Below are 21131 nucleotides of genomic sequence, written 5' to 3'. Positions count from 1 at the left end.
TATCTAATGTGTATGTGGAAAATTATGTGAAAAGATAAAAAGTGGCAATTGTTACCTTTCATACCTTAAGTTTCGTTCATCTGATTCTGACCAATGCTTATATACTAAATATCTTTTTATATGCCGCTATTATTGTTGTTGTTACCAATTATGTAAATCAATTGTATCTGATTTTATGCCCTTTATGGGCCCTGTAATTTGGGAAATAAAAAAAAAATCTATTCATTGATAAAACGTAATATGGACTGGTCCAGTGTCCAGTTTGCAGGTCATTTAATTTTCTGTACACATTCATGCACGCTCTGATTTAATCAATATACTCGTACGAAAAAGCATGAACAGTTTGAAGGTAATCTAATAATAACTTAATCCAATCAAATTGCATAAGATTCAATAACAATGTCAAGTCCACATCATAATGAGTAATAGAGGTAAACTGGGTAGGGAGAAAATGACAGATATTTCAAGTTAATATTTATGCAATAACGAATTAAAATTTGTCAACCAAAAGTTTTGCTACAATTTCAAAAACATGTCGTTCTGTATGGGTATAGTTTTCAGATCTTTCATTAGCGTATTAAAGGCTATAAAAAGTTTGGGCTTCAAAAGTTCACACAATTATTGACTTTATACAGAAAATTCGTCCTTGTAAAACATTTAATAGTTCACAAATGATACGCGATTTTAAAGTAAAATTATTTCTTAAAACACTGCAAAAAATTTCATTCATATTGATAAAGTGGTATCGTCATAAAGTGCGTTGAAATGAACAGTGGTATAGCAAACATCGAATTCCCTCACAAAATGTTATCACACACTACAGTAAGGGGAGTCAGTTAAGTTTGTCTATTTTTAGATACTATACAAGTAATCTTTTGACACTACGTATACAACCTGTGTGACCTGTGTAGTGATTTTGATTTTACGATAAATTCATGAATGAACGATAATTTTATGAATGAACATGAGCACCTGACCTCTTTCTTAAACACCTATTAAACATATAAAACCGTATTTAATAAGGAGATAATTCAGTCAAATTTTCAGTACTAAATCAACAACTGAAATGATTCAATTTTTTGATGAAACATCGTACGAACGGAGAACGGAATCGCAGGTATAAAAATGCACTTTTTTCCCTTGTAATGACTGCGGATCTATAATTTTTATAGATCGGTTGAAATCCCAAAACTAATTTGCATAATGGAAATTTAGGCGATAGCAATACATCGGAATGACCTCAAGGTCATCCTCTGTAAAAATAAATATATAGACAACAATATCCATGAAAATATATAAAATGAAATAAATCCACCAATCTTACTATTAGGTGCGGAACCATAGCTCTTAATTAGGTCTTTATGATATATCATAAAGACCTAAGAGCTACGATTCTGCAGCTACCTTACCATCAATTCTTTGAAGAAACCTATATAAAAAATAAATATATATACAACAATATACATGAAAATATATAAAATGAAATAAATCAACTAATCTTACTATTAGGTGCGGAACCTTAGCTCTTAATTAGGTATGATATATTATAAAGACCTAAGAGCTACGGTTCCACAGCTACCTTACCATCAATTCTTTGAAGAAACCTATATTATAAATAAATATCAATACAACAATATACATGAAAATATATAAAATGAAATAAATCAACCAATCTTACTATTAGGTGCGGAACCATAGCTCTTAATTAGGTCCTTATGATATATTATAAAGACCTAAGAGCTACGGTTCCGCAGTTACCTTACCATCAATTCTTTGAAGAAACCTATATAAAAAATAAATATATATACAACCATATACACATGAAAATATATAAAATGAAATAAATTAACCAATCTTACTATAAGGTGTCGATCCATAGCTCTTAATTAGGTCCTTATGATATATTATAAAGACCTAAGCGCTATGGTTCTGCAGTTATCTTACCATCAATTCTTTGAAGAAACCTATATAAAAAAAAAATATATATACAACAATATCCATGAAAATATATATACATGAAAATAATCAACAAATCTTACTATTAGGTGTGGAACCATAGCTCTTAATTAGGTCCTTATGATATATAACAAAGACCTAAGAGCTACGGTTCCACAGCTACCTTACCATCAATTCTTTGAAGAAACCTATATAAAAAATAAATATATATACAACAATATACATGAAAATATATAAAATGAAATAAATCAACTAATCTTACTATTAGGTGCGGAACCATAGCTCTTAATCAGGTCTTTATGATATATTATAAAGACCTAAGAGCTACGGTTCCGCAGCTACCTTACCATCAATTCTTTAAAGAAACCTATATAAAAAATAAATATATATACAACCATATACACATGAAAATATATAAAATGAAATAAATCAACCAATCTTACTATTAGGTGGGGAACCGTAGCTCTTAATTAGGTCCTTATGATATATTATAAAGACTTACAGCTACAGTTCCACAGCTACCTTACCATCAATTCTTTGAAGAAACCTATATAAAAAATAAATATATATACAACAATATCCATGAAAATATATAAAATGAAAATAATCAACCAATCTTACTATTAGGTGCGGAACCGTAGCTCTTAATTAGGTCCTTATGATATATTGTAAAGACCTAAGAGCTACTGTTCCACAGCTACCTTACCATCAATTCTTTGAAGAAACCTATATAAAAAATAAATATATATACAATATACATGAAAATATATAAAATGATATAAATCCACCAATCTTACTATAAGGTGTCGATCCATAGCTCTTAATTAGGTCCTTATGATATATTATAAAGACCTAAGAGCTACGGTTCCACAGCTACCTTACCATTAATTCTTTGAAGAAACCTATATAAAAAATAAATATATATACAACAATATCCATGAAAATATATAAAATGAAATAAATCCACCAATCTTACTATTAGGTGCGGAACCATAGCTCTTAATTAGGTCCTTATGATATATTATAAAGACTTAAGAGCTACGGTTCGACAGCTACATTACCATCAATTCTTTGAAGAAATCTATATAAAAAATAAATATATATACAACAATATACATGAAAATATATAAAATGAAATAAATCAACCAATCTTACTATTAGGTGCGGAACCTTAGCTCTTAATTAGGTCCTTATGATATATTATAAAGACCTAAGAGCTATGGTTCAGCAGCTACCTTACCATCAATTCTTTGAAGAAACCTATATAAAAAATAAATATATATACAACCATATACACATGAAAATATATAAAATGAAATAAATCAACCAATCTTACTATTAGGTGCGGAACCATAGCTCTTAATTAGGTCTTTATGATATATTATAAAGACTTAAGAGCTACGGTTCAACAGCTACCTTACCATTAATTCTTTGAAGAAACCTATATAAAAAATAAATATATATACAACAATATCCATGAAAATATATAAAATTCGTAAGGGTTCCGCGGAACCCAGTGTCTCGCCTACTTTTTCTGTTAATCGCAGGCTCAACAAAAATCAGGGAGTAAATCAATAAAAATATTCCTCTTGATACTGTCTTTTGATTGTAAGAAGCTTCTGTCCAAGTTCGGTAAAAATCCAGGATAGTTTATGAATCTAATAAATGTTTAAAAACTTTAACTGCAGACTGAATGTAATGTTAACTGGAAGAAAACAAAATTTCCTTCTGGATACTACCATTTGATCATAAACAAGCTTCTGTCCAAGTTTGGTACAAATCCAAAATAGTATAAGAAAGTTATTAAAATTTTAAAAACTTTAACCACAGAGTGAATGTGTTGTTTCCTGGCAGAAAATCTAAGTCCATTTAAAAGTAAAATACGGAAAAAATGAATTTATTTTTTTACAAAATGTCCTTCTAGATACTAGCTTTTGATCATAAACAAGCTTCTGTCCAAGTCTGGTACAAATCCAGGATAGTTTAAGAAAGTTATTAAAATTTTAAAAACTTTAACCACAGAGTGAATGTGTTGTTTCCTGACAGAAAATCTAAGTCCATTTAAAAGTAAAATAAGGAAAAAATGGATTTATTTTTTTACAAAATTTACTTCTGGATACTATCTTATGATCATAAACAAGCTTCTGTCCAAGTTTGGTACAAATCCAGGATAGTTTAAGAAAGTTATTAAAATTTTAAAAACTTTAACCACAGAGTGAATGTAATATTTCCCGGCAGAAAAACTAAGTCCATTTATAAGTAAAATACGGAAAAAATGGAATTTTATTTTTACAAAATTTACTACTGGATACTATCTTATGATCATAAACAAGCTTCTATCCAAGTTTGGTAGAAATCCAGGATAGTTTAAGAAAGTTATTAAAATTTCAAAAACTTTAACCACAGAGTGAATATTTGTGGACGCCGCCGACGACGCCGACGGAATGTAGGATCGCTATGTCTCGCTTTTTCGACTAAAGTCGAAGGCTCGACAAAAATGAAAATAATCAACCAATCTAACAATTAGGTGCGGAACCATAGCTCTTAATTAGGTCCTTATGATATATTATAAGGACCTAAGAGCTACCGTTCCGCAGTTACCGTACCATCAATTCTTTGAAGAAACCTATTTAAAAAATAAATATACCTACAACCATATACACATGAAAATATATAAAATGAAATAAATCAACCAATCTTACTATTAGGTGTGGAACCATAGCTCTTAATTAGGTCCTTATGATATATTATAAAGACCTAAGAGCTACTGTTCCGCAGCTACCTTACCATCAATTCTTTGAAGAAACCTATATAAAAAATAAATATAAATACAACAATATCCATGAAAATATATAAAATGAAAATAATCAACCAATCTTACTATTAGGTGCAGAACCGTAGCTCTTAATTAGGTCCTTATGATATATTGTAAAGACCTAAGAGCTACGGTTCCACAGCTACGTTACCATCAATTCTTTGAAGAAACCTATATAAAAAATAAATGTATATACAACAATATACATGAAAAATATATAAAATGAAATAAATCAACCAATCTTACTATATGGTGCAGAACCATAGCTCTTAATTAGGTCCTTATGATATATTATAAAGACTTAAGAGCTACGGTTCCACAGCTACCTTACCATTAATTCTTTGAAGAAACCTATATAAAAAATAAATATATATACAACAATATCCATGAAAATATATAAAATGAAATAAATCCACCAATCTTACTATTAGGTGCGGAACCATAGCTCTTAATTAGGTCCTTATGATATATCATAAAGACCTAAGAGCTACGGTTCTGCAGCTACCTTACCATCAATTCTTTGAAGAAACCTATATAAAAAATAAATATATATACAACAATATCCATGAAAATATATAAAATGAAAATAATCAACCAATCTTACTATTAGGTGCGGAACCGTAGCTCTTAATTAGGTCCTTACGATGTATTGTAAAGACCTAAGAGCTACAGTTCCACAGCTACCTTACCATCAATTCTTTGAAGAAACCTATATAAAAAATAAATATATATACAACAATATACATGAAAATATATAAAATGAAATAAATCAACCAATCTTACTATATGGTGCAGAACCATAGCTCTTAATTAGGTCCTTATGATATATTATAAAGACCTAAGAGCTACGGTTCCACAGCTACCTTACCATCAATTCTTTGAAGAAATCTATATAAAAAATAAATATATATACAACAATATACATGAAAATATATAAAATGAAATAAATCAACCAATCTTACTATATGGTGCGGAACCATAGCTCTTAATTAGGTCCTTATGATATATTATAAAGACCTAAGAGCTACGGTTCCGCAGATACCTTACCATCAATTCTTTGAAGAAACCTATATAAAAAATAAAGATATATACAATCATATACACATGAAAATATATAAAATAAAATAAATCAACCAATCTTACTATTAGGTGGGGAACCATAGCTCTTAATTAGGTCCTTGTGATATATTATAAAGACCTAAGAGCTACGGTTCCGCAGCTACCTTACCATCAATTCTTTGAAGAAACCTATATAAAAAATAAATATATATACAACCATATACACATGAAAATATATAAAATGAAATAAATCAACCAATCTTACTATTAGGTGCGGAACCATAGCTCTTAATTAGGTCCTTATGATATATCATAAAGACCTAAGAGCTACGGTTCCGCAGCTACCTTACCATCAATTCTTTGAAGAAACCTATATAAACTAGAGGCTCTAAAGAGCCTGTGTCGCTCACCTTGGTCTATGTGCATATTAAACAAAGGATATAGATGGATTCATGACAAAATTGTGTTTTGGTGATGGTGATGTGTTTGTAGATCTTCCTTTACTGAACATTCTTGCTGCTTACAATTATCTCTATCTATAATGAACTTGGCCCAGTAGGTACAGTGGAAAATATTTTGTAAAAATTTACAAAAATTTACAAAATTTATGAAAATTGTAAAAAATTTAATTTAAAGGGCAATAACTCCTTAAGGGGTCAATTGACAATTTTCGTCATGTTGACTTATTTGTAGATCTTACTTAGCTGTACATTATTGCTGTTTACAGTTTATCTCTATCTATAATAATATTCAAGATAATAACCAAAAGCTGCAAAATTTTCTTAAAATTACCAATTCAGGGGCAGCAACCCAACAATGTGTTGCCTGATTGGTCTGAAAATTTCAGGGAAGATAGATCTTGACCTAATGAACAATTTTATCCTCGTCAGATTTGCTCTAAATGCTTTGGTTTCAGAGATATGAGCCAAAAACTGCATTTTACCCTATGTACTATTTTTTAGCCATGTCGGCCATCTTGGTTCGCGGGCGGGGTCATCGGACACATTTTTTTAACTAGATACCCTAATGATGATTGTGGACAAGTTTGGTTAAATTTGTCTTAGTAGTTTCAGAGGAGAAGATTTTTGTAAAAGATTACAAAAATTTACGAAAAATGGTTAAAAATTGACAATAAAGGGCAATAACTCCTTAAGGGGTCAACTGACCATTTTGGTCAATTGACTTATTTGTAGATCTTACTTTGCTGAACATTATTGCTGTTTACAGTTTATCTCTATCTATAATAATATTCAAGATAATAAACAAAAACGGCAAAATTTCCTTTAAATTACCAATTCAAGGGCAGCAACCTAACAACGCGTTGTCCGATTCATCTGAAAATTTCAGGGCAGATAGATCTTGACCTGATAAACAATTTTACCCCATCAGATTTGCTCTAAATGCTTTGGTTTCAGAGATATAAGCCAAAATCTACATTTTACCCCTATGTTCTATTTTTAGCCATGGCGGCCATCTTGGTTGGTTGGCTGGGTCATCGGACACATTTATTAAACTAGATACCCCAATGATGATTGTGGCCAAGTTTGGTTTGATTTGGCCAAGTAGTTTCAGAGGAGAAGATTTTTGTAAAAGATTACAAAAATTTATGAAAAATGGTTAAAAATTGACTATAAAGGGCAATAACTCCTTAAGGGGTCAACTGACCATTTTGGTCAAGTTGACTTATTTGTAGATCTTACTTTGCTGAACATTATTGCTGTTTACAGTTTATCTCTATCTATAATAATATTCAAGATAATAACCAAAAACGGCAAAATTTCCATTAAATTACCAATTCAGGGGCATCAACCCAACAAAGGATTGTCCGATTCATCTGAAAATTTCAGGGCAGATAGATCTTGACCTGATAAACAATTTTACCCCATGTCAGATTTGCTCTAAATGCTTTGGTTTCAGAGATATAAGCCAAAATCTACATTTTACCCCTATGTTCTATTTTTAGCCATGGTGGCCATCTTGGTTGGTTGGCCGGGTCACCGGACACATTTTTTAAACTAGATACCCCAATGATGATTGTGGCCAAGTTTGGTTAAATTTGGCCAAGTAGTTTCAGAGGAGAAGATTTTTGTAAAAGTTAACGACAACGGACGACGGATGACGGACGCCAAGTGATGAGAAAAGCTCACTTGGCCCTTTGGGCCAGGTGAGCTAAAAATAAATATATATACAACCATATACACATGAAAATATATAAAATGAAATAAATCAACCAATCTTACTATTAGGTGCGGAACTGTAGTTCTTAATTAGGTCCTTATGATATATTATAAAGACCTAAGAGCTACGGTTCCACAGCTACCTTACCATCAATTCTTTGAAGAAACCTATATAAAAAATAAATATATATACAACAATATACATGAAAATATATAAAATGAAATAAATCCACCAATCTTACTATTAGGTGTGGAACCATAGCTCTTAATTAGGTCCTTATGATATATTATAAAGACCTAAGAGCTACAGTTCCGTAGCTACCTTACCATCAATTCTTTGAAGAAACCTATATAAAAAATAAATATATATACAACAATATACATGAAAATATATGAGGAATGATAACAGAAAAGAGTCATGCCCACTGACCTGAAGGAAATTTAATATTTTATGAATTAGATTAGGGATCTCTCAAAGAATTCAAGTAGGAAAATAGGTGATGAGGTATGAGGTGAGATACCTTCCCTCTATATAATATATATCAGTGACCGCTGTGGATAGTAAACTTGAAATTGACAGAAAATAGCAACTACAAATTATTTTTAGTATATTTATGTTCATACAACAGAAAAACGCAAAAATAATTGAAATTAATAGAAAACAAAAAAATAAGAGATTCTGGAAAAAAGGGGGAGTGTTAAAAGTAAATTGTCCTGTCCCAAGTACCTAATAGGTAAATACTCCAAGAAAAAAAATTATAGTACCCTATTGCATAATTTTTAACCAACAAAAAAATACTCACCAGATATAATTATAGATGAGGTTTTTGCCGTAACCCTTTGGTAACTACAAAGATAGCTGTTTCACTGTACACATTGCTTGCTCTTCAAGGTCATTGAATACTGTTCTGCTCTGTTCAGTTGTTCGGTTCCTCTAAAATATCAGATAAGTATAAAATATTTGAAAGGATGGAAACTTAAAACTTTATTTTATTTATAGACTTCTTTATAAAATGTTTATTTAATCTAAGACATTCATATAAAAATAAGGAGATGTGGTATGATGAGACATTACTGTCCACCAAAGTTCAAATGAAGTAGAGTCAAGTCATTATACTGGCAACTGTACGGCCTTCAACAATGAGATAAACCTAAATCATATGGTCTGGTTTAAAAGGCCCTAAGACACTAAAAATATGAAACAATTCAATTGAGAAAACTAACAGCCTAATTTATAAACAGTTTACATAAAAACAAATATGACAAAAATGAACCAAGGACAACCACTGAACTTTCAGGCTCCTGACTTGTGACAGGCACATAAAGAATGAAATGTGTCGGGGTTAAACATGCATGTTTGTAAGTGTTCAACACTCCCCCTAACCTGGGACAGAGGTGTAACAGTACAACATCAAACTATAAAAATCAGTTGAAAAAGGCTTTACCCATCAGATGGATTATTACAGTAACAAATAGAAATACATCTAACAAAAACGGGTACTTATACATCCCAAAAGCAAAAAGGCACAAAGTACAGATCTGCGAGTACTCGCAGTTACTGACAGCTAGTTCAAAGCCAATAACAACTAATAAAAAACATATCATAGGGAACATGTGTACTAAAGTAACAAGTTCAACTTCATCAAAAACTACCTTGACCAAAAACTTTAACCTAAAAACTTTAACCTGAAGCAGGAAAGACAGACGAACGAAAGAACCGACAGACGAATAACCGACAGATGAACGAACCGACAGACAAACGAACGAACAGACTAATGAACGGACAAACGAACAGACCCACAGACCGAAAAACATTATGCCCATAAATGGGCATAAAAATCATGTATCTAAGGCTTAAATATCAATCAGTTCACATCCAACATCCAATGGATTAAGGGTAAAGACGTCAATAATAGTCAGAGAAAAACATGACCTTGTGCAATGCCAAACTATAGGTATTGACAGATTGTAGAACCGTGAAAGTACACATGTGTAATATTTAGTATGGTTTTAATTCATTGATAACAAAATCAATATTTACACCAATAAAAACAATATTCAAAGATTTATTTACACTGTTGAATAGGTAACCTTTTAGAATAAGTTTATTTAAAGGATTGATAAGTGTACGTAACCCGGATTGTTTATGTTTTCTTTAGTACAAAAAATTCTCCTTTAATCAATATCATATTTCAATCAATTTCTAATATATCTATCTCAACAAGAATAAAAACATATCCAATATATAATGTTAATATTATTCTGTAAAACTTAAACCATAAAACATTTCTTTGCATGTAAATATCATTAAGTAAGATTAAGGTTATTGTTCCGTGACCTATTGCGGTTCATATGGATGTAGATGTAGATGGCTATAAATTATATAATACATGGCAAATATTTGTAAATACTGAATATCAGCTCATAACTAAAGCAAAGAAACAGACAGATATTATTATGTTGAAAAGATATGTTATAATTTATATCTGATTAATTTTTTTAGCTACAAGTATCCAAAAGGTAAAAAAAAACAGGGTTTGTAAAAGTTTTTTTGTTTTTTTTTAAACTATTATACCTGTATACACTGTGTCTACCATTGTTGAAAGTCTATATAATGGAGTTGTAAGAATGTCTGGCTATCCTAAATGCATTTGAATACAAAGTTAGACGACTGTAAGTTCATAGTACTCCAAAAACTGAAAAGAAACATTTAATATTAAAACAGGTCATAAAAATAATCACATACCGGTCGACTAGAACAATCTACTTGCTGATGAGAGAAGTCAAACTCGCTGCAATACATTTGGATTTTCATTAAGTCAAATGACCCTAGAAATATTAATAAATATAAGGTTTTCAGATCCAGGATTTTGAAAAGGGGGGCCCATAAATGTAGCTCCATAAGGGGAAGGGCACCCCCTTAAATCAGTCTCTGCTTTTGCAAAACTTGTAATTTGTAGACATGTACGGACATTTGGAAGAGTGTTTAATATATAAACTAATGTGAAGAAACTGTAATAGTCACCATTTTGTTTCACATCCAACCTTATTATGCATGAAAATTTTGTGAAATCTTTTTGATTCTATAAAAGTAATTTTCTAGAATTAAAAGCTTTTAAATCCCAAAGAGATCGCATTGAAGCAAATAATTATAACTAATTAATACCTTAAACTCCTCATAAACCTCTTTAGTGTACCAACAAAATTCTAAGGAAATAATCCATGTCTTTATTCAAGGAATTAAAGATCAAACTTATAATTTGGAGTCAACTTCTAACCTTTTGATCACATGATCATACAGGAAATAAAACTGTTCACTCACATCTACTCACTTCACACTTGAGTAACTGGCTGTGTACAAAAATAATTTAGCACATACTTACAACTTCTTGTCCAATCAAATTGCTTATATTTGCCTTCTAATTTTCATAGTACATACTTTTCCTGTGTACTAAGTAACTACGCATGAATGACCACAAGGGTAAGATTTCATTGTATCGTAATCAAGATATTTAAAACAAAAATTGCCACTGGCTATTTTGAAATAAAATGCTGTGTTCCAAATTAAAGACATTAAATTAAATAGTTTGTAATTAGTTTTCACATTGATTTTTAAATATCCTGCTATTAAAATCTTTGGATCTAAAAAATGTTTTTGACAATTGCAAATTTTATCATTAAAATAAAGGGTAATACATATGGTTCTTTATACCTTGATTAGAGTACAACGATATCTTAAAATTAGATAATGTATCATCCATGCAATTACTTTGTACACAGAAAAGTGTGTACTATGAAAACTTGTGAAGGAAAATTAAAGCAACTTGGTAATAATTTTTTAAACTTTCTTAAGGAAAGTGATCTACTTCGTCATGAATTGATTGATTTATTGATTATTGGTTGCTTAATGTCCAGTGGCAAATATTTCCTGCATGTTCAGGACGATGTCATGAATTGAAAAACTGTGATTATGTCTGAAGATAATGTGCCACCTATATATATATATATATATATAAACATATTCTGATAAATCTTTTAGTTTTTACTTTGAACTAATAAAAAAAAACACACAAAACCTATAATCTCTGATCTATTTGTAGTTGCTTTTTAATGCCTATCTGCTAGACTATATCTTTGGGGACAAACTATCTATATGTTTCAAATTTATTATAGCTTTAGTTTTACTGTGAAATTAAAAAATGTTTTCAAAACATGTAAAGCTTCCACTGCAATTTCATTATTACCTGATTTTGGTCAATTCATTTTGTCATCTTACCTAAGAAGAACATGTATAGTAAAACACCGCTTTATATCAGTATACATACTTACACCAGCAGCTACCATCTTTTCATTCTGGAGTGAAGGGCCTTTTGAAATCACATATTTTACAATGATACTGGTGAGTAGATTTACAAAATTCGTTAATGAGCTCCGTTTTACAAACACCTGTGATACAAGTAGTCAGCCAAAATAAACTATCAATAGACCAATTAAAAGATTACTCCAGTTGTAAATATGTGCTAAATTGGATAGTCTATGGAAAGGTATATACTATGAAATTAAGAGCTTGGGGCAAGCCCCTCGCTCTAAATTTCATAGTATATACCTTTCCATAGACTAACCTAGACTTAACCTGACAAAGGTATTTCACCAAATTATGTAACAGAATTTTGTTCAGATAATAAAACATTCCCCTAAAGGGAAAAGTTTTAATATAAGTTGTACAACTTTGCCCCCAGCATAGCTTAGTAAAAAACAGTACAGGGGTGTGTAACAGGACACTTTGTATGAAGATACACAGACTCTTTTTATGAATAAGTCACTGGTGCATTCATTGAGTTCACTTTTATCTTTTATCACTTTATCCTTAACGTACACCTTGTGACCTAATTACCTTGATTTATAAATATAATTTATCAGGTTGGGAACAACCCTCCAAATGAGGGATATCCCTTAAATGAAGGACTGTCCCCCAGACAAGGGGTCATTTTGCTGTTGTAGAAAAGAAAAAAGAAAATCTTAGCTTTTTTAACTTAAAAGTGGAAAAATTCATTATTTTTGGAACAACTTTTCTAAAAAAGGGGTCCACTTATTTTTAATAATAAAGAAGATATACATTCAAGTCCATCAATATTACTTCCGGTTCCGGACAAACTATGATAAACAATTCCTAAATATAGAAGGACAAAAGTTAAGGGAATGGTTCCAAGTAATATATAAAGACTCCTTATATTGATAACATCCACCACAACAGCCAATTATCACCATCCTGCCCATTATCTACATTCTTTGACCCAAAACTTGTCAAGTCATTGTAAAAACTAACAATAATATGACATCTTAATATTTGACGATCTACCTAAAATTGCCATTGAGAGTGTTACTCAATCCAATCTTTGGATGCCCGACACTGAATTTATTAAGTATAAGTTGCCTGATCAACCAAAACCTCCAACAGGCATTGCTATCAAGGCACCTTTTGAAAAACTTTATCACGATTTGTACAGGCCAGCTGCGTGTATGGTAGCATTCTATGTTGAATCAAAAGATCGGTTTCTGCTTTGGATAAAAACTTTTGCTTTTCGCTACCATTCCCTATTTGGGGCTCTTGACAACTATACTAATGCAAGTGGACAGAAAAAAAAAATACTAAAGAGGGCAACATAGGTGTCAGAAATAAATTCTGACTCAAACAAACTATATATATACTTACATTTCATTTATATATAATTAATATATATCCAACAACCTTTCTCATAACAGTTCAAGGAACACATTATTTAATTATCATGGGCAAAAACAGAGTTTTAATATCTTTAATCAATTGGTGAACACAATAGTCTTCTTGATTCATCAAACACAGAATACACTTTCTTCACAACACAATTAGACCAAAGTGAGACAAAACCTATGAAAATGTCAACCCTTAGAATTGTAACGCCAAGAACACGATACTGTGATAAATAAACAATCTACTGAAAATATTCTTGCATCATTGCAACTATTAGAGAGTAAACTATGTGAAGTGTCAAACACCTGTGCAGGCTTAAAAGATGACAACCCTACAGATAACAATAACTATAATAGCAAAATGTCAGAACTAAATCAAAATCTTGGTGACCTGAAAGAAAATCAACAAAAATTAGAAAAAGAGCTTCTTGTGTTATCATTTAATCAGATGAAGAAACAATTTGTAAGTTCAGCAGTCCTTGACAAGAAACTTGTAGACTTTGAAAAGTCAATTTTGACAAAAATAAATTTACAAAGAAACGAAGTTATACTTACACTGTCACATTAAAGGAAAATTCTGACTTAAGAAAGTGTTGACAAATTTGGATTGAGTCGTCAAACTCAAAACTATGAACACAAAACGAGGCTCTTGAGGAGCAAAATCAGTTTTTAACACGAAACTATCTGATCTTGAAAAACAACTTCATGAGATCAATAACATTTACCTGAAATTGAATACAAGGCAACCATAAGCACACACAACCGATTTACAGGTCTTACAACACAAAATGATGACATGACAGATATAAGTGAAAAAAATCAGAGATGAACAAAAAGTAAAGAAAGATGATGATAACAGTTCATGAAAAAATCAGAGATGAACAAAAGGTAAAGAAAGATGATGATAATTTTAACAGTATTCCTAAAGAAAAAACATACAGGTATGCTCAAGATCTAGAAATAATTATTGACTCTCATGGAAAGTCTATTGTCCTCAAAACTGTACAGAAACATACAATCCAAAATCAAGGTTCTTGGACCAGGAATGAAGAATATAAAAGGTGCAGGGGAGACTATTCTTTAAACAACCAACAAAGACACCAGACATATTGTATTAGGTGTGGGAAGCAATGACTTGAGTATTTAAACAACTACTGTATGTGTAAATGAAATGAAAAACCTTATAGAAAACACAAAAAACAGTCATACTCGTTCCCACATACATGTTTTACCAACATTTGATCGTGTGAAACAGCCCCATTTCAACAAAAAAGCAAAAGAATTCAATGAAGAAATAAAGAAATATTGCGAAAATCAATCAGATGTTAAATTCATTTTGAACAGTGACATAAGTGGTATTAACACGTCCATTTTTCAAGAGGATGGCATTTATTTTAATCAATCAGTCAAAAAATGCCTCGTCAGAATCTTAAAAAACACATTTGAACCCAGTATTTAGACTTAAACCTTGTAATGAGTACAAAACTTCTATTTCTACAAGTAAAACACAAAACGGAAACTTAAAACATAAACCACTACCATGGTTGACAAAACAATGAAAATCAGTCTTACAGGCAAAACTACATGTACAATGAAAACCAAAACCCCTATAACTATTATACCGGTAGTCAACAATATCATATCGCTAACAAAAAGTGAAATGAACCTACTTCTCAGTAGACTCAGTGAGTAGACTAATATTGAACTTGCACAATAATTCAGCTATAGATTTAACTGAAAAGCTATACAGTACAGTACATTTAGCCATATACTTTAATTAAGGCCAATTAGAATAATAAGCATTTATTATAGTTATTTTTATTTTTGTACAAAAATCACAATAGTATGTTTTAATTTTTTATTTATGTTGCTTGCAAATGTCATTAATTACATGTATATTGTATTATACACTCTTTAAAAGTATACTGTAGTCTAGGCACTATTACATACATATTGCTATCAATGTTTTATGATACATAAAATTAGCACACATCTCATGAAACAGAAAAATTTAGATTTACTTCCCTTGTCCCATGTTTGAAACTCATTATTGTGTTTTAAGTTAAAGTAAAAGAAACTTATATATTTATATATTATTTTGATAACTAAATGAAATAGAAAATATACACATTACACATATATATCAATGACTTATATGTCCCTGCATATATTAACAAAAAAGATCTGTAAAGTAATAATAATGGAGTTATTTCCCTTTCCCCGTGTCCTTTGTAAATAGATTTTTGACTTACTATATGAATATTGCCTATTGGAATATCCATGGTTTGAATGAAGATAAATTTCAGGATGATTTGTTTATTGAAAATGTTTGTAAATATGATATAGTTTTTTTTTGCTGAAACTATGTAATTTCTGAAATAAAACAGAACAACTTCTCAATATAGCTAAAAATAGATGGAACTTTCCTCAATTTAGAGAAAGACATATTTTTATGTTTTACTTACATCAAACCATATAATAATAAGGATTTTCTGAATTGACATTCACAAAAATGGAAAATGATATTTCCTTTTTTTCTATCTTAAGGTGAGGTGATTATAAGCGGTGATTTTAATGCACGCACAGGTGGGGTTAAATGACTTTATTCAAAATGATGGTGTTAATGACAATTTTACAGACTGTCCAGTACCTGAAGATTATACACCTGATTTACCCTTAGAGAGAAATCAATTAGATCAAAAAAGCAATTTACATGGGAATCTACTAGTTGATATTTGTAAGTCCTCTCAAGTGAGAATTGTGAACGGAAGATTTCTTGGTGACTCACTTGGCTACTTTACATTTTGTAATAGTAATGGTAAGAGCACAGTAGATTATATGCTGACATCATAGAATTTATTTTATACCATCAATAACTTTATGGTAAAACCACCTACTGATCTATCAGATCATTGTTTAATAGCATTGAATATTTTTAATTTTAAACACCCTAAAGAAATAAAGAAGGAAGAACTATGGTCCCTTCCTGGTACTTTTAATTGGACTGATCAGGGCAAGGACATTTATATTGACCCTTTATTAGAAGAAAATCGTGTAGAAGACATTCTATCTTTAAACAAACTAATTGACAATAATAGTTTTAATGATACTGACTTCTTATTGACCAAAACTAATGAAATGTATTTAGAAGCCACAAAAAAATCAGTTTCTTTCAAAGCAAATTTTAAAAAATCCATCATACTGTACAATAAACTTAAAAATAAACTAGAAAAGGTTTTTTTCAATCCTTGATAAAACAAATAAATGATAATATAAATCCAAAGAACACAAAAGAATTTTGGGGTAGCATTAATAATTTCAAAAAAAAAGAACAATAACTGTGAACCTGCTATTTCTGCCAAAGAATGGGAGATTCATTATAAAAATTTACTAAATGCTTCAAGTGAAAATGATAAAACTGATACTAATCAAAATATAGAGAACAAAGACCATAACTGTACTAATACATTCCTTAATGTCCCTATTACATGTAAAGAAATCAAAGACAGTGCATTAAGAAGTTAAAAAAGGGAAAATCTGGAGGTCCTAATCTGATAATTAATGAGTTTCTAAAGGTAGGGTCAAACACTTTAGTTTTACTTCTGACAAAACTTTTTAATAAGTCATACTTAATTCAGAAAAATATCCCAAATTTGGAACATTTCTCTATTGACATCAATTTATAAATCTGGTGACTCATCTGATTGTGGGAATTATAGAGGTATAAGCATAACAAGCTGTCTTGATAAAGTATTTACCTCCACATTACAAAAAAGACTTAAGTGATTTTCTTGAAACAAATAATTTATTATGTTCAAATCAAGGTGGTTTTAGAAAAAATTACAGAACTGTAGATCATGTCTTTATTTTAAAAACAATAATAAACAAATATTTGTTTAAATGCAAAAAGAAACTATATGTGTGTTTTGTATTTCTAATTTTAAAAAGGCTTTTGACAGTGTCTGGAGATCAGCTCTATTCTTAAAATTACAAGTAAAGACAAAGGAATCCGAGGCAAATTTTATAACATACTGCATGACATGTACTCTAATACGTTATATTCATGTAAATATCAGAATATGTTTACTAAGCCTTTTCTTGCTAATCAAGGAGTCAAACAAGGAGACAGTTTAAGTCCTACTTTATTTAATATATTTGTCGATGACATAGGAAAATACTTTGATACCAAATCAACTAGACAAGTGCAGTTAATTTACATGATCAAAAATTGAACCATTTATTGTATGCTGATGATTTGTTATTGATATCTAAATCTACAACTGGTCTCCAGAACTGTCTTGATTCTTTGCAAAAATATAGTGCTGAATGGAAACTGGATGTGAACTTTAAAAAAAACAAAAATTATAATTTTCTCAAAATAAAGTAATTCAAGAAAATTTCTACTTTTATTACAGTTCTAATGCAATCGAAATCGTTGATTATTATAAAATTAGTTGATTTTCATAGCTCTGGAAAATTTATACAGGCAGTGTCAAGCCTCTCAGATAAAGCTAAGAAAGCATATTTTGCATTGGTCTAAACTCCCATACAGTGAAAACTTGTCTGTTAAAACTTGTCTCCAGCTTTTTAACTCAATGATAATTCCTATTTTAACTAATGGATCAGAAGTATGGATATCAGAATCCAAACCAAATTTTGAAGCTTTAGACAAAAGTTAATTTTAAACACATAACTCCATATTTAAAAACATACTTAGGGTTCATGGAAAGTCTTCCAATCTAGCATTTCGGTGTGAATTGGCTACATTACTTATTAGCATTAAAAATGTTATCAACTTATGTATAAATACTATGTGCGTCTCAGTGATATTGGTGAACAGTCTGGTGGTCCACATGAAATTCTCAAGGCTGCTTTTGAAGTGGACAAAACTCTAACAAGTAGAGAAAATTCATGGTCTAATAAATTATCTGAATTATCAAAATATATTGGAATATATCCTTAAACAAGCATTGTAATATTAATTTCAAACAGAAACTAGAAGATTTCTACAAAAATAAAATTATATTTGAACTATCTAAAATAAAAGATGGAAACTGTGGCAAACTTTTATTTGTTAGTAAAATTTATACTAAATTTAAACAACAAGAATATTTAAACTATAATGTTCCTAAATATCTCAGAAAAAAAGTCCCCAAATTAAGAATAAGTGCACACTCATTAGCAATAGAAACTGGTAGGTATGCAAGACCAATAATACGCTCTAATGAGAGGTTTTGTAAATTTTGCACAGGACAAATTGAAAATGAGATACATTTCTTGATTGAATGTTCTCAATATAACAAAATTAGATCTAAATATAAAATCAATGAAATAAATTCAAATAATTCGAATGAAAATTTTATCAAAATTTTAAATCCCAATTCTGACAAGAACTAAAACCAATTTGTATGTATATTGAAGAAGCTCTTGATTTGAGAGACCACCATATGCATACTGTTTCATCGGATAATAATCCTTTATAGCCGCTTGTGCATATACACATATATCATATATATAGATGACTGTGTTTTTAAGTAAAATTATGAAAACTTAGAATAATCATGATGTATATGTGTATGGTATCATGAAGAATTCTGAATGTTAGGCCAATTAAAATTAATTGATAGATTTTCATCCCCTTACGATTTCCGGATTTTGTTCATTTCCGTTACCGGAAACCACCAAAAATTTCGTTTCATTCATAACTTCCTGTAGCAAATTTCGGTTTTTGTATTTCTTCGAGTAATTTAACCAAAATGATTAAGTTTATATTCTGCTGCTCTATGATGACAGCATTATCTTCCAAGAAAAGAGATTGCTTACGAGAAGGGCATGAAATATACGAGTAACAATCGGTGTCCAAGAACGCAAATCGCGGTCAGTGATTAGAAACCTGTGGATTTTTTAATTTATACATTGACTTTGTGTCAGGAAATTTGGACTGTGAATGATATCCAAAGCATAAGAATCGTGGAACACATTGCTGCAATAAAAAAAAATGACTGGGAGAGAAAGAAATTGACACAAGCACGAACTTGTGCGATCTAAGACCATATATTGAGTACAAAAAAGTCGGCTAACGTAATGCTATGTCTTAAAACTTTTCCAGATACACAGGGTTATCTGTACTCAGAGTAAATTTTGAGGTGAAAATGCAGCCATTTTATCCAAAGGGTCCACATGAACCTTCAAAGAATAAACCATAGTATTTGCAACACAGTTTGCAGAGGTGGATTTAGGGGGGGGCCTGGGCCCCCCCTTTTTGGGGAAAAATTTGGTTGGTTATATAGGGATTCACTGAAGCATGACTGGAGCGGGCCCCCTCTTAGGCAGTCAGTGGGCCCCCACTTGTGAAAAATTCTAGATCCGCCACTGGTTTGAGTTTTTATTTCACTCTGTACTCATAATACTTGTAATGGGCACTACAAAGTACTACTTAGAAAGCAAAATAAATTTGATGTAGGTAGTCTAAAAGAGAACATTTCTCCACCTTTTTGCTATTTACTAAAAATTGGTTTCTAAAGCCGCAATCACATGTAGAACAGTGGTTGCCAATCTGAAATCTTTATTAAGAATTTGAAAAATTATGTAGAATTCCTTATATATACATGTTATAAGCTTAATATTACCCTTGCATATGAACAGTCTGATTGAAACCAGCCCCCACTATCTACAAAGGCAAATTGATAGTGGGGGCTGGTTTTAATCAGACTGGCATATGAAAAACACGTCACAAAAGGGTTTCAGAGGAAATAAAAATAAAATCCTCCCACCCGCCCCATTTTTTTCAAAAATTTGGATGAAAATCTACTAATTAATTTTAGTTGGCCTTATATGGTATCCATAGACCATATCTAGAATTGACTTATGACTTGTTGTTACATTGATCTTTATTTCATTTATAGTAGATGTTATTGTTGAATATATATTATTGTCTGTACTTGGATCACGCCTCTATTGTGCTCTTTCCAATAAAATTTTGAATTGAATTGAATTGAATATTACAAAATTCTTGGACATGTTTTAACCATATAATACCAGATAGATGTATAGTTCTTTGGGAAAATATTCTTCAAACAATATAAATATATGCCCTTTTGTACTAAGAAGTGGTTTTTACAAAAAAATATTTTTTTATCACTTGAAAAGTACCCCTCATAAAAGGGATAGTCATTACATTGAGGGGTTGTTCCCAACCTGTTTATATGAAAAGTGTTCATACGAATTATATTTATAAAAAGCTAACTATGTACCAAAATGCTGAAATTAAATAATGTGTCAACGAAGTTACTGACTACAAGAGTACTTTAACGATAAAATATTTCCATGTACAAACCTCTGCCAGGGACGTAAAATGAAAAAAAAATGTATGTCACGTGATCAATATGTGGGTC

The 21131-nt window shown here is 30.5% G+C and overlaps 1 long non-coding RNA gene across 2 annotated transcripts in view; it reads right to left on the bottom strand.

Moving 5' to 3' along the window:
* LOC127735698 (uncharacterized) overlaps positions 1–21131 on the bottom strand; it is a 35721-nt gene extending 14590 nt beyond the window's left edge. The window contains exons 1-2 of one of the 2 annotated variants that reach the window (XR_007998564.1): positions 21074–21131; positions 10583–10703 (exon numbers count right to left, since the gene is read on the bottom strand). This is a non-coding gene — a long non-coding RNA (uncharacterized LOC127735698). Of the gene's footprint in view, positions 1–10582; positions 10704–11173; positions 11289–21073 lie in introns of those variants that run through there. The other variant, XR_007998566.1, reaches the window with a different exon arrangement.

Source organism: Mytilus californianus, unplaced genomic scaffold, assembly GCF_021869535.1.
Source record: "Mytilus californianus isolate M0D057914Y unplaced genomic scaffold, xbMytCali1.0.p SCAF_3, whole genome shotgun sequence".
Classification (NCBI taxonomy): domain Eukaryota; kingdom Metazoa; phylum Mollusca; class Bivalvia; order Mytilida; family Mytilidae; genus Mytilus; species Mytilus californianus.
Note: the sequence above shows the minus strand (reverse complement) of the source record. Positions and strands in the feature narration are given on the sequence as shown.